General features: G+C 41.1%; 1 pseudogene; it reads right to left on the bottom strand.

Annotated features, from left to right (window-relative positions):
- Positions 1–1807: 1807 nt before the first annotated feature.
- Positions 1808–8055, bottom strand: LOC135537383 (COP9 signalosome complex subunit 2-like; annotated as a pseudogene).
- Between the last annotated feature and the right edge of the window lie 6064 nt (positions 8056–14119).

Here is a 14119-nt window from a genome sequence, read left to right as displayed (position 1 = left end):
TTACATAGTTAAGGTGTAGGTAGAGACGTGGTTATATAGCTAATAGTTAAGGTGTAGGTAGAGTTAATAGTTAAGGTGTAGGTAGAGACGTGGTTATATAGTTAATAGTTAAGGTGTAGGTAGAGATGTGGTTATATAGTTAATAGTTAAGGTGTAAGTAGAGACGTGGTTATATAGTTAAGGTGTAGGTAAAGACGTGGTTATATAGTTAAGGTGTAGGTAGAGACGTGGTTATATAGTTAATAGTTAAGGTGTAGGTAGAGACGTGGTTATATAGTTAAGGTGTAGGTAGAGATGTGGTTATATAGTTAAGGTGTAGGTAGAGATGTGGTTATATAGTTAAGGTGTAGGTAGAGATGTGGTTATATAGTTAATAGTTAAGGTGTAGGTAGAGACGTGGTTTTATAGTTAAGGTGTAGGTAGAGACGTGGTTATATAGTTAAGGTGTAGGTAGAAACACGGTTATATAGTTAATAGTTAAGGTGTAGGTAGAGACGTGGTTATATAGTTACGGTGTAGGTAGAGGTGGTTTTATAGTTAAGGTGTAGGTAGAGACGTGGTTATATAGTTAATAGTTAAGGTGTAGGTAGAGATGTGGTTATATAGTTAAGGAGTAGGTAGAGATGTGGTTACATAGTTAAGGTGTAGGTAGAGACGTGGTTATATAGCTAATAGTTAAGGTGTAGGTAGAGACGTGGTTATATAGTTAAGGTGTAGGTAGAAACACGGTTATATAGTTAATAGTTAAGGTGTAGGTAGAGACGTGGTTATATAGTTACGGTGTAGGTAGAGGTGGTTTTATAGTTAAGGTGTAGGTAGAGACGTGGTTATATAGTTAATAGTTAAGGTGTAGGTAGAGATGTGGTTATATAGTTAAGGAGTAGGTAGAGATGTGGTTACATAGTTAAGGTGTAGGTAGAGACGTGGTTATATAGCTAATAGTTAAGGTGTAGGTAGAGACGTGGTTATATAGTTAATAGTTAAGGTGTAGGTAGAGATGTGGTTATATAGTTAATAGTTAAGGTGTAAGTAGAGACGTGGTTATATAGTTAAGGTGTAGGTAAAGACGTGGTTATATAGTTAAGGTGTAGGTAGAGACGTGGTTATATAGTTAATAGTTAAGGTGTAGGTAGAGACGTGGTTATATAGTTAAGGTGTAGGTAGAGATGTGGTTATATAGTTAAGGTGTAGGTAGAGATGTGGTTATATAGTTAAGGTGTAGGTAGAGATGTGGTTATATAGTTAATAGTTAAGGTGTAGGTAGAGACGTGGTTTTATAGTTAAGGTGTAGGTAGAGACGTGGTTATATAGTTAAGGTGTAGGTAGAAACACGGTTATATAGTTAATAGTTAAGGTGTAGGTAGAGACGTGGTTATATAGTTACGGTGTAGGTAGAGGTGGTTTTATAGTTAAGGTGTAGGTAGAGACGTGGTTATATAGTTAATAGTTAAGGTGTAGGTAGAGACGTGGTTATATAGTTAAGGTGTAGGTAGAGACGTGGTTATATAGTTAAGGTGTAGGTAGAGACGTGGTTATATAGTTAATAGTTGAGGTGTAGGTAGAGACGTGGTTATATAGTTAATAGTTAAGGTGTAGGTAGAGACGTGGTTATATAGTTAAGGCGTAGGTAGAGACGTGGTTATATAGTGGTTATATAGTTAAGGTGTAGGTAGAGACGTGGTTATATAGTTAATAGTTAAGGTGTAGGTAGAGACGTGGTTATATAGTGGTTATATAGTTAAGATGTAGGTAGAGACGTGGTTATATAGTGGTTATATAGTTAAGGAGTAGGTATAGACGTGTCTACCTCTGATGACTCCCATGATGACAGGGTGAGGGATGGCAGACTTGATGTGTAGAGACTGCTCATAAAGGGCCTTCAGCTTCTTGTTGTTCTTCTGGGCCGTATACATCTGGATCTCCAGAGCATAGATCTCCAAGAGCTGGGTGCCCTTCTTCAGGTCGTCCTCACCGTCATCCGTCTGTACACCCAGGCAGAACATGGGACAAATACTAAATCACCAAGACAGTACATGGGACAACTACTAATCATCCGTCTATACACTCAGGCAGAACATGGGACAACTACTAATCATCCGTCAATACACCAAGACAGAACATGGGACAAATACTAAATCACCAAGACAGTACATGGGACAACTACTAATCATCCGTCTATACACTCAGGCAGAACATGGGACAACTACTAATCATCCGTCAATACACCAAGGCAGAACATGGGACAAATACTAATCATCCGTCAATACACCCAGGCAGAACATGGGACAACTACTAATTATCCGTCTATACACCCAGGCAGAACATGGGACAACTACTAATCATCCGTCTATACACCCAGACAGAACATGGGACAAATACTAATCATCCGTCTATACACCCAGACAGAACATGGGACAAACACTAATCCTCCGTCTATACACCAAGGCAGAACATGGGACAAATACTAAATCACCAAGGCAGAACATGGGACAAATACTAAATCACCAAGGCAGAACATGGGACAAATACTAAATCACCAAGGCAGAACATGGGACAAATACTAAATCACCAAGGCAGAACATGGGACAAATACTAAATCACCAAGACAGAACATGGGACAAACACTAATCATCCGTCTATACACCAAGGCAGAACATGGGACAAACACTAATCCTCCGTCTATACACCAAGGCAGAACATGGGACAACCACTAATCATCCGTCTATACACCAAGGCAGAACATGGGACAAACACTAATCATCCGTCTATACACCAAGGCAGAACATGGGACAAACACTAATCATCCGTCTATACACCAAGGCAGAACATGGGACAACTACTAAATCACCAAGACAGAACATGGGACAAACACTAATCCTCCGTCTATACACCCAGACAGAACATGGGACAAACACTAATCCTCCATCTATACACCAAGGCAGAACATGGGACAACTACTAAATCACCAAGACAGAACATGGGACAAACACTAATCCTCCGTCTATACACCAAGGCAGAACATGGGACAAACACTAATCCTCCGTCTATACACCCAGACAGAACATGGGACAAACACTAATCCTCCGTCTATACACCCAGACAGAACATGGGACAAACACTAAACCTCCGTCTATACACCCAGACAGAACATGGGACAAACACTAATCCTCCGTCTATACACCCAGACAGAACATGGGACAAACACTAATCCTCCGTCTATACACCCAGACAGAACATGGGACAAACACTAATCCTCCGTCTATACACCAAGGCAGAACATGGGACAAACACTAATCCTCCGTCTATACACCCAGACAGAACATGGGACAAACACTAATCCTCTGTCTATACACCCAGACAGAACATGGGACAAACACTAATCCTCTGTCTATACACCCAGACAGAACATGGGACAAACACTAAACCTCCGTCTATACACCCAGACAGAACATGGGACAAACACTAATCCTCCGTCTATACACCCAGACAGAACATGGGACAAACACTAATCCTCCGTCTATACACCCAGACAGAACATGGGACAAACACTAATCCTCCGTCTATACACCCAGACAGAACATGGGACAAACACTAATCCTCTGTCTATACACCCAGACAGAACATGGGACAAATACTAAATCACCAAGGCAGAACATGGGACAAACACTAATCCTCCGTCTATACACCAAGGCAGAACATGGGACAAACACTAATCCTCTGTCTATACACCCAGACAGAACATGGGACAAATACTAAATCACCAAGGCAGAACATGGGACAAATACTAAATCACCAAGGCAGAACATGGGACAAATACTAAATCACCAAGGCAGAACATGGGACAAATACTAAATCACCAAGGCAGAACATGGGACAAATACTAAATCACCAAGACAGAACATGGGACAAACACTAATCCTCCGTCTATACACCAAGGCAGAACATGGGACAAACACTAATCATCCGTCTATACACCAAGGCAGAACATGGGACAAACACTAATCATCCGTCTATACACCAAGGCAGAACATGGGACAAACACTAATCATCCGTCTATACACCAAGGCAGAACATGGGACAACTACTAAATCACCAAGACAGAACATGGGACAAACACTAATCCTCCGTCTATACACCCAGACAGAACATGGGACAAACACTAATCCTCCATCTATACACCAAGGCAGAACATGGGACAACTACTAAATCACCAAGACAGAACATGGGACAAACACTAATCCTCCGTCTATACACCAAGGCAGAACATGGGACAAACACTAATCCTCCGTCTATACACCAAGGCAGAACATGGGACAAACACTAATTATCTGTCTATACACCCAGACAGAACATGGGACAAACACTAATCCTCTGTCTATACACCCAGACAGAACATGGGACAAACACTAATCCTCCGTCTATACACCCAGACAGAACATGGGACAAACACTAAACCTCCGTCTATACACCCAGACAGAACATGGGACAAACACTAATCCTCCGTCTATACACCCAGACAGAACATGGGACAAACACTAATCCTCCGTCTATACACCCAGGCAGAACATGGGACAAACACTAATCCTCCGTCTATACACCCAGACAGAACATGGGACAAACACTAATCCTCCGTCCATACACCCAGACAGAACATGGGACAAACACTAATTATCTGTCTATACACCCAGACAGAACATGGGACAAACACTAATCCTCTGTCTATACACCCAGACAGAACATGGGACAAACACTAAACCTCCGTCTATACACCCAGACAGAACATGGGACAAACACTAATCCTCTGTCTATACACCCAGACAGAACATGGGACAAACACTAATCCTCCGTCTATACACCAAGGCAGAACATGGGACAAACACTAATCCTCCGTCTATACACCAAGGCAGAACATGGGACAAACACTAATTATCTGTCTATACACCCAGACAGAACATGGGACAAACACTAATCCTCTGTCTATACACCCAGACAGAACATGGGACAAACACTAATCCTCCGTCTATACACCCAGACAGAACATGGGACAAACACTAAACCTCCGTCTATACACCCAGACAGAACATGGGACAAACACTAATCCTCCGTCTATACACCCAGACAGAACATGGGACAAACACTAATCCTCCGTCTATACACCCAGGCAGAACATGGGACAAACACTAATCCTCCGTCTATACACCCAGACAGAACATGGGACAAACACTAATCCTCCGTCCATACACCCAGACAGAACATGGGACAAACACTAATTATCTGTCTATACACCCAGACAGAACATGGGACAAACACTAATCCTCTGTCTATACACCCAGACAGAACATGGGACAAACACTAAACCTCCGTCTATACACCCAGACAGAACATGGGACAAACACTAATCCTCTGTCTATACACCCAGACAGAACATGGGACAAACACTAATCCTCCGTCTATACACCCAGACAGAACATGGGACAAACACTAATCCTCTGTCTATACACCAAGGCAGAACATGGGACAAACACTAATCCTCCGTCTATACACCCAGACAGAACATGGGACAAACACTAATCCTCTGTCTATACACCAAGGCAGAACATGGGACAAACACTAATCTTCCGTCTATACACCCAGACAGAACATGGGACAAACACTAATCCTCCGTCTATACACCCAGACAGAACATGGGACAAACACTAAACCTCCGTCTATACACCAAGACAGAACATGGGACAAACACTAATCCTCCGTCTATACACCAAGGCAGAACATGGGACAAACACTAATCCTCCGTCTATACACCCAGACAGAACATGGGACAAACACTAATCCTCCGTCTATACACCCAGACAGAACATGGGACAAACACTAATCCTCCGTCTATACACCAAGGCAGAACAAATACTAGAGATATAATTCCACAGACACTTCAGGAGGAATAGGAAATTCTAGATTTCCACAATGGTTCCACAGCCATACTAGCCCGGCCCCAGATCTGTTTGTGCCGTCTTGCCTCCTGTGGTCATGACAACAGCTATAGAAGTTGTCTATACAGCGCAAACAGAACTCGGACCAGGCTACAATGATACAATACAGTTCCAATCTACTGTCACTAAGAACACACAAGTATGTTTTTCATTATGATGTTATAATGCTGAATTAGATTTGGTGGTAAAACCTCTGTGAAAACCTCTGATTGCATTGATGAGGAGTGTTTCTTCACCTGACAGGACTGGTGCAACTGCCTCAGGATCTTCTGAAGCTTACCATACTCTTCTCTCTCCAGGTACAACTTCCCAAGCTAAACAGACAGACAGGACAAACCGAGGAGGAAATCAAATCACACGAGTATCAAAGTCAGTGTCTCCATATAAATGATATGCCACTCGCCACATATGTTTTTGCGTTGTATAAAATGTTAAATTATGATATTGTGGATGGAATTAAATGACACATGTAAAGTTTTATTTTTTTATCTTTAAAATGAATCATACCTTAGTGTTGGTTTTAAACCAAAGCCTGTCATTTTTGGCATCCTTTAATGCCTCCAATGTGGTTTCATAAAACTCTTGCAGCAAGTCCATCTTAAAAGAAATGTAAACGTATTTGCCTCTTCTTCAAACATTCAGTTTGTTTTCCAAAATTGTACAGCTCAGATGATCACAGAATCAACATTGTTTATTGACTGATCATTTGATGTTGCAAACAATACCTGCTTAGACGTAGAGATGTAATCCAGGATGGAGTTGATGGATTTCTCCGAGTAGTTTCGTGTAACTGCACTCCGAATGTATGTTAACAGCTGCTTGTACCTGTTCATCATTTCAGGGAAATTTGTCTGGGGGGGGGGGGGGGGGGTACAAATTAAATAAATGTAATTCAAAATAAAAAATGTAGCCCATAATATGGCATTTCTTTACTATATATTATCACATTTGATTAGAGATGTCGCATAAAGTAGGCTGTTCATATTTATGAATAGCTAGGCTACTCCTACAGAAATGCCTGTCAGACAATATTTGTAGGTAGCCTACATGTAATATTTCAGAGACAACTTTTTTTTTTAGACTTGTGAGACTAATGTCTAATGCTTACCAGTTTGAAATTCATCTTTATCATCTGTTTGAGAGCTTTGAACCCCCATTCTCCTTTCTCGCCCTCGAGCTCCAATACCTGGGGTTCAGAAAGACGCATTCAATAAATGGCCAGCCATTGACATGGTGTGTATGTGTGTGTATGTATGTGTGTGATAACTAACCTTCTGGAAGCTGATGAGAGCTGCTTTGGGTCATCCTCCTTCAGGGCCTTTGAATTGTAATATTGATTCTCTAAATCAACATTGGGCTCAGAGTTGCTGTCCTCTGAGTATTCCTGAAATCACACAATTCATCATCAATGCAGTTTACACGATCAACACCCACTGGTTGTGTTGACATTCAGCTAGCCAGCTAGCTAGCTCATGATGATGTGTGTTGTTTTGCTATGGTGATTCGTAAAGCAAACAGCTGGATAATATAACGGTGCAAACGGTATACCAACAGTATGTGAACAAATCATTACAGACAAGGCTAGCTAACTAACTAGGCATTTGAGCTGTCAATGATACGAGCACCAATAACAGCTACCGTAACGTAGCTGAGAGTAATACGGTAGCTAGCTAAAGTTAGCGAAGTGGAATGTTTACGCTGGTTATCTAGCTAGCTAAATACGTTGTATATGGCAATCAGCTACAATATCCATATATATTTACTTCGGAGGAGTTTACCAGATCATAATCCTCTTCATCGTCGCACATAAAGTCATCTTCCATATCAGACATCTTGACTACGAAGCTAACTCGACAGCAAACTTGCTAATGGTACAAGCGTAGGTGTATCGCTGGAGTGACTCTTTTAATAGGAGTGTGGAGAGAAGTAAGGGAGCATTGCTGGGAGGATCATGGTGGGCAGCAGTGAGTCGCAGTTTGTTCCAGCTCCAACCTTATCCGCCACCGATATGCCTTTCTGCGCAGCGTGAATCGTGATTCCTATGAACTGGAACCCTTTCCCCCATCTATACTCTTCCGTATTGTTACGTTTCGTTACAATGATTTTTATTTTTATTATTATAATTTTTTTGTTCACCTTTATTTAACCAGGTAGACAAGTTGAGAACAAGTTCTCATTTACAATTGCGACCTGGCCAAGATAAAGCAAAGCAGTTCGACACATACAACGACACAGAGTTACACATGAATTAAACAAACATACAGTCAATAATACATTAGAAAAAAATAAGTCTATATACGACGTGAGCAAATGAGGTGAGATAAAGGAGGTAAAAGCAAAAACGAGGCCATGGTGGCGAAGTAAATACAATATAGCAAGTAAAACACTGGAATGGTAGATTTGCAGTAGAAGAATGTGCAAAGTAGAAATATAAATAATGGGGTGCAAAGGAGCAAAATAAATAAATACAGTAGGGGAAGAGGTAGTTGTTTGGGCTAAATTATAGATGGCTAATATATGTTAACACCTGGCCAAGAAACAGTTTTTTGTTTAACTGAAAGTGTTTGAGGTTGAGGTTTTGGTAGGAAGAGCTGGTCGTAGATCAGCAGTACAAAAATATGCAGGACAGGTGTATATAAGTCAGCAGATAAACACAGCAAAAAAAAAGAAACGTCCCCTTTTTCAGGACCCTGTCTTTCAAAGATAAATCGTACAAATCAAAATAACTTCACAGATCGTCATTGTAAAGGGTTTAAACACTGTTTCCCATGCTTGTTCAATGAACCATGAACAATTAATGAACATGCACCTGTGGAACTGTCGTTAAGACACTAACAGCTTACAGAAGGAGGCAATTAAGGTCACAGTTATGAAAACTTACGACACTAAAGAGGCCTTTCTACTGACTCTGAAAAACACCAAAAGAAAGATGCCCAGGGTCTCTGCTCATCTGCGTGAACGTGCCTTAGGCTGCAGATGAGGACTGCAGATTTGTTGTAAGGCAGGTCCTCACCAGATATCACCGCCAACAACGTCGCCTATGGACTGGCAAAAAGTGCTCTTCACTGACGAGACACGGTTTTGTCTCAACAGGGGTGATGGTCGGATTCGCGTTTATCGTCGAAGGAATGAGCGTTACACCGAGGCCTGTACTCTGGAGCGGAATCGGTTTGGAGGTGGAGGGCCCGTCATGGTCTTTGGCGGTGTGTCACAGCATCATCGGACTGAGGTTGTTGCCATTGCAGGCAATCTCAATGCTGTGCGTTACAAGGAAGACATCCTCCTCCTTCATGTGGTACCCTTCCTGCAGGGTCATCCTGACATGACCCTCCAGCATGACAATGCCACCAGCCATAATGCTCGTTCTGTGCGTGATTTCCTACAAGACAGGGATGTCAGTGTTCTGCCATGGCCAGCGAAGAGTCCAGATCTCAATCCCATTGAGCACGTCTGGGACCTGTTGGATCGGAGGGTGAGGGCTAGGGCCATTCGAACCCAGAAGTGCCCGGGAACTTGCAGGTACCTTGGTGGAAGAGTTGGGCAACATCTCACAGCAAGAACTGGCTAATCTGGTGCAATACACGAGGAGGAGATGCACTGCAGTAGTTAATGCAGCTGGTGGCCACACCAGATACTGACTTTTACTTTTGATTTTGAACCCCCCCCCCTCCCCCTCTTGTTCCGGGACACATTATTCAATTTCTGTTAGTCACGTCTGTGGAACTTGTTCAGTTTACGTCTCAGTTGTTGAATCTTATGTTCATACAAATATTTACACATGTTAAGTTTGCTGAAAATAAACTCAGTTGACATTGAGAGGACGTTTATTTTTTTTGCTGAGTTTAGTATTGGTGCGTTTCTATCTTTATCTTCAGTATAGTAGGCTACCTCGGCTAGATTTGGTGATTTACCAATAGTCTAAAAACAACCGGTTAGAACTGGTATTTGGTTTGAAAAAATGGCAGCGCACCCGCCAAAGGCAAAGATTCTGATAAATGCAAATGAAAGGTGAGTTGTGATTGTGATAATTGTCTAAATACTATATTGGTCATTACAGTTGCTAAAACTATCAATGCATGTATTATACATGTATAGTAAGCAACAGTAAGACAGTTTTGTACTCAACTCACTCCCTGAATTGTGCATTCATTTTCCCGATGTGTTGTATTCCTAGGTTGCAAAATCTGAAAGATGCCTTTGAGAAAAAGTGTGGTGAATCTCCTCTTTTAAGCACGAGCTCCTGGAAGAGTCAATCTAATAGGTATGTAAACAAAGTTCATATGTATAGATGCTACTATAAGCAGAAGGCATTTCACTGTGACATTAACTTAAAACTTGATGTACAGTAAAACATTAATCAATGTTATCCCTCATAAGGGCTATAAACCGTGACTGTATGTCAAGCATTGTCTTCATTCATTACTGCTAGGAGAACACATTGACCACTGTGGTTATGCTGTGCTCCCAATGGCAATTGAGCAGAGTATTCTGACTGCTGTCAATGATTCCAAGAACATCCACCTGGCCAACACAGAACCTAAATACAAGTAAGAGCTGACGATGAATCACCACACAATCCTTCCTCCTGCTTTTTTATGCCCGTGCAATTCACCTATAATCTGCATGTAAGCATCTTCTTGAATCCGTCTTGAATTGCTGCCCTAGATGCATTGGCGACTGCATAGGATCACCAATCCTAATGTATTTACCATGAGACAGCCCCCTCCGAATAACAACGTACTTCCTTTTACAGGGATTTCACACTGTCTTCAGAAGTCATTGAGAAAGACAGAGACAATTCTCATTGGTATTATTACTTTCTCTGTGGAGTGAAAGGGATTCGGGTGAGTCATGTAGAGTCTGCTTATGATATAGAATTTTGTAATCAATGTTCTAAAATTTCAATTATTTTAATCTGTCTGCAAACCCAGAGTGTGTAAAGTTCTGGTTTAAATGAAACAGACAGAATTCCCAGCTCACAATTGGTCAAATCCAAGTTTATTTGCGAGAGCTCTCCTCTGCATATACAAAGACTGTCAGGCATAGGTGTATAGGTGGCAGGGAAGTCAGGCGCAGGAGAGTCAAAAGGAGTGTAAAATGGAGTCTTTTAATTAAGACCACGGAGTATGCTCCATCACACAAAAATGTACACAAACAAACAAACATGGGTACGAGGACCCGACGCGCACCTATACAACAAACAAACTACACTGACAATAAAACAATCTCTGACAAAGACATGAGGGGAAACCGAGGGTTAAATACACAACAGGTAATGAATGGGATTGAAAACAGGTGTGTGGGAAGACAAGACAAAACCAATGGAAAATGAAAAATGGATCAATGATGGCTAGAAGACCGGTGACGTCGAACGCCGAGCACCGCCCGAACAAGGAGAGGCAACGACTTCAGCAGAAGTCGTGACAAAGACGTTACTTTTATAACATTCTCTTAACCTACGCACATACATACACACTAACATTTGGATTCTCTCTTTTTCTCATGAAGTCTCACCACAGTTGATCACTACCCAGCTGACAGTTCCAGTCCCCAGCAGATACGGGATACCTGGAGGGGCTCTTCCTGTCCTATCTTATCTCCCCAGAGTTATAGCCGGGTCAGTTCAAACCTAGGTTAAGGATCCTCTTTGTTTTCTTTCGGCACGCACATACAGTACATTCCTCTCTTCCCAGGTCCAACCTAGTTGGACCTGTGTTTATTATTTTTAATTACTCCTTGTCCATGCTACATAACCTCTAATCCCTAATGGTTAAGTTTCCAGGTAGCATTATTTAATAATTTATCTTAAACCTTTATAAAATCTTTTATCAGGTTATTACTTTATCTGTGGGATTAAAATCAAATCAATTAAAAATGATGTATACTTTTACTTTTGATACTTACAGTTGAAGTCGAACGTTTACATCCACTTAGGTTTGAGTCATTAAAACACATTTTTCAACCACTCCACAAATGTCTTGTTAACAAACTATAGTTTTGGCAAGTCGGTTAGGACATCTACTTTGTGCATGACACAAGTCATTTTTCCACTATTGTTTACAGACAGGTTATTTCACGTATAATTCACTGTATCACAATTCCAGTGGGTCAGAAGTTTACCTACACTAAGTTGACTGTGTCTTTAAACAGCTTGGAAAATTCCTGAAAATTATGTCATGGCTTTAGAAGCTTCTGATAGGCTAATTGACATCATTTGAGTCAATTGGAGGCGTACCTGTGGATGTATTTCAAGGCCTACCTTCAAACTCAGTGCCTCTTTGCTTGACATCATGGGAAAATCAAAAGAAATTAGCCAAACCCTCAGAAGAAAATTGTAGACCTCCACAAGTCCTGTTAATTCTTGGGAGCAATTTCCAAACACCTGAAGGTATCACGTTCATCTGCATAAACAATAGTATGCAACTATAAACACCATGGGAACACGCAGCTGTCATACCGCTCAGGAAGAAGACACGTTCTATCTCCTAGAGATGAACGTACTTTGGTGTGAAAAGTGCAAATCAATCCCAGAACAACAGCAAAGGATCTTGTGAAGATTCTGGTGGACACAAGTACAAAATTATCTATATCCACAGTAAAACAAGTCCTTTATTGACATAACCTAAAAGGCCACTCAGCAAGGAAGAAGCCACTGCTCCAAAACCACCATAAAAAAGCCAGACTACGGTTTGCAACTGCACATGGGGACAAAGATCATACTTTTTTGGAGAAATGTCCTCTGGTCTGATGAAACAACAATAGAAATGTTTGAAGGAAAAAGGGGGAGGCTTGCAAGCCGAAGAACGTCATCCCAACCGTGAAGCACGGGGGTGGCAGCGTCATGTTGTGGGGGTGATTTGCTGCAGGAGGGAGTGGTGCAAAATAGATGGCATCATGAGGGAGGAAAATTATGTGGATATATTGAAGCAACATCTTATGTCATCAGTCAGGAAGTTAAAGCTTGGTTGAAAATGGGTCTTCCAAAAGGACAATGATCCCAAGCATACTTACAATATAGTGGCAAAATGGCTGAAGGACAACAAAGTCAAGGTATTGGAGTGGCCATCACAAAGCCCTGACCTCAATCCTATAGAAAATGTGTGGGCAGAACTGAAAAAGCGTGTGCGAGCAAGGAGGCCTACAAACCTGACTCAGTTACACTAGCACTGTCAGGAGGAATGGGCCAAAATTCACCCAACTTATTGTGGAAAGCTTGTGGAAGGCTACCCGAAATATTGGACCTAAGTTTAGCAATTTAGGTAGCAATGCTACCAAATACTAATTGAGTGTATGTAAACCTCTGACCCACTGGGAATGTGATGAAATAAATAAATGCTGAAATAAATCATTCTCGCTACTATTATTCTGACATTTCACATTCTTTAAAAAAGTGGTGATCCTAACTGGCCTAAGACAGGGAATGTTTATTAGGATTAAGCGTCAGGAATGTTGAAAAATTGAGTTTAAATGTATTTGGCTGTATGTAAACATCCGACTTCAACTGTATGTATATTTTATCAATTACATTTTCTTTTGATACTTAAGTATATTTAAAACCAACTACTTTGACTTTTACTCAAGTAGTATTTTATTGGGTGACTTTCACATTTACTGGAGTCATTTTCTATTAAGGTGTCTTTACTTTTACTCGGGTATGATAATTGGATACTTTTTCCACCACTGGTGGTGTGTATAAATAACCGGTGTGAAACGGCTAGCTAGTTTGTATTTTGTATTTATTATGGATACCCATTAGCTGCTGCCAAAGCAGCAGCTACTCTTCCTGGCGTCCAGAAAAATGAAGGCAGTTTATACAATTTTAAAAACATTACAATACATTCACAGATTTCACAACACACTATGTGCCCCCAGGCCCCGACTCCACCACTACCACATATCTACAGTACTAAATCCATGTTTGCGTATAGTGCTTATGTTATCGTGTGTGTGTGTGTATGCATGTGTCTATGCCAATATTAGTGTTGGTTCACAGTCCCCGCTCTTCCATAATGTGTTGTTTACAAAAAAAATCAGTTTGTTTTTTTAAAATCAAATTGTACAGCTTGCGTCAGTTGCTTGATGTGGAATAGAGTTCCATGTAGTCATGGCTCTATGTAGTACTGTGTGCCTCC

The sequence above is a fragment of the Oncorhynchus masou genome, unplaced genomic scaffold (assembly GCF_036934945.1).
Source record: "Oncorhynchus masou masou isolate Uvic2021 unplaced genomic scaffold, UVic_Omas_1.1 unplaced_scaffold_7606, whole genome shotgun sequence".
In the NCBI taxonomy this organism is placed as follows: domain Eukaryota; kingdom Metazoa; phylum Chordata; class Actinopteri; order Salmoniformes; family Salmonidae; genus Oncorhynchus; species Oncorhynchus masou.
Note: the sequence above shows the minus strand (reverse complement) of the source record. Positions and strands in the feature narration are given on the sequence as shown.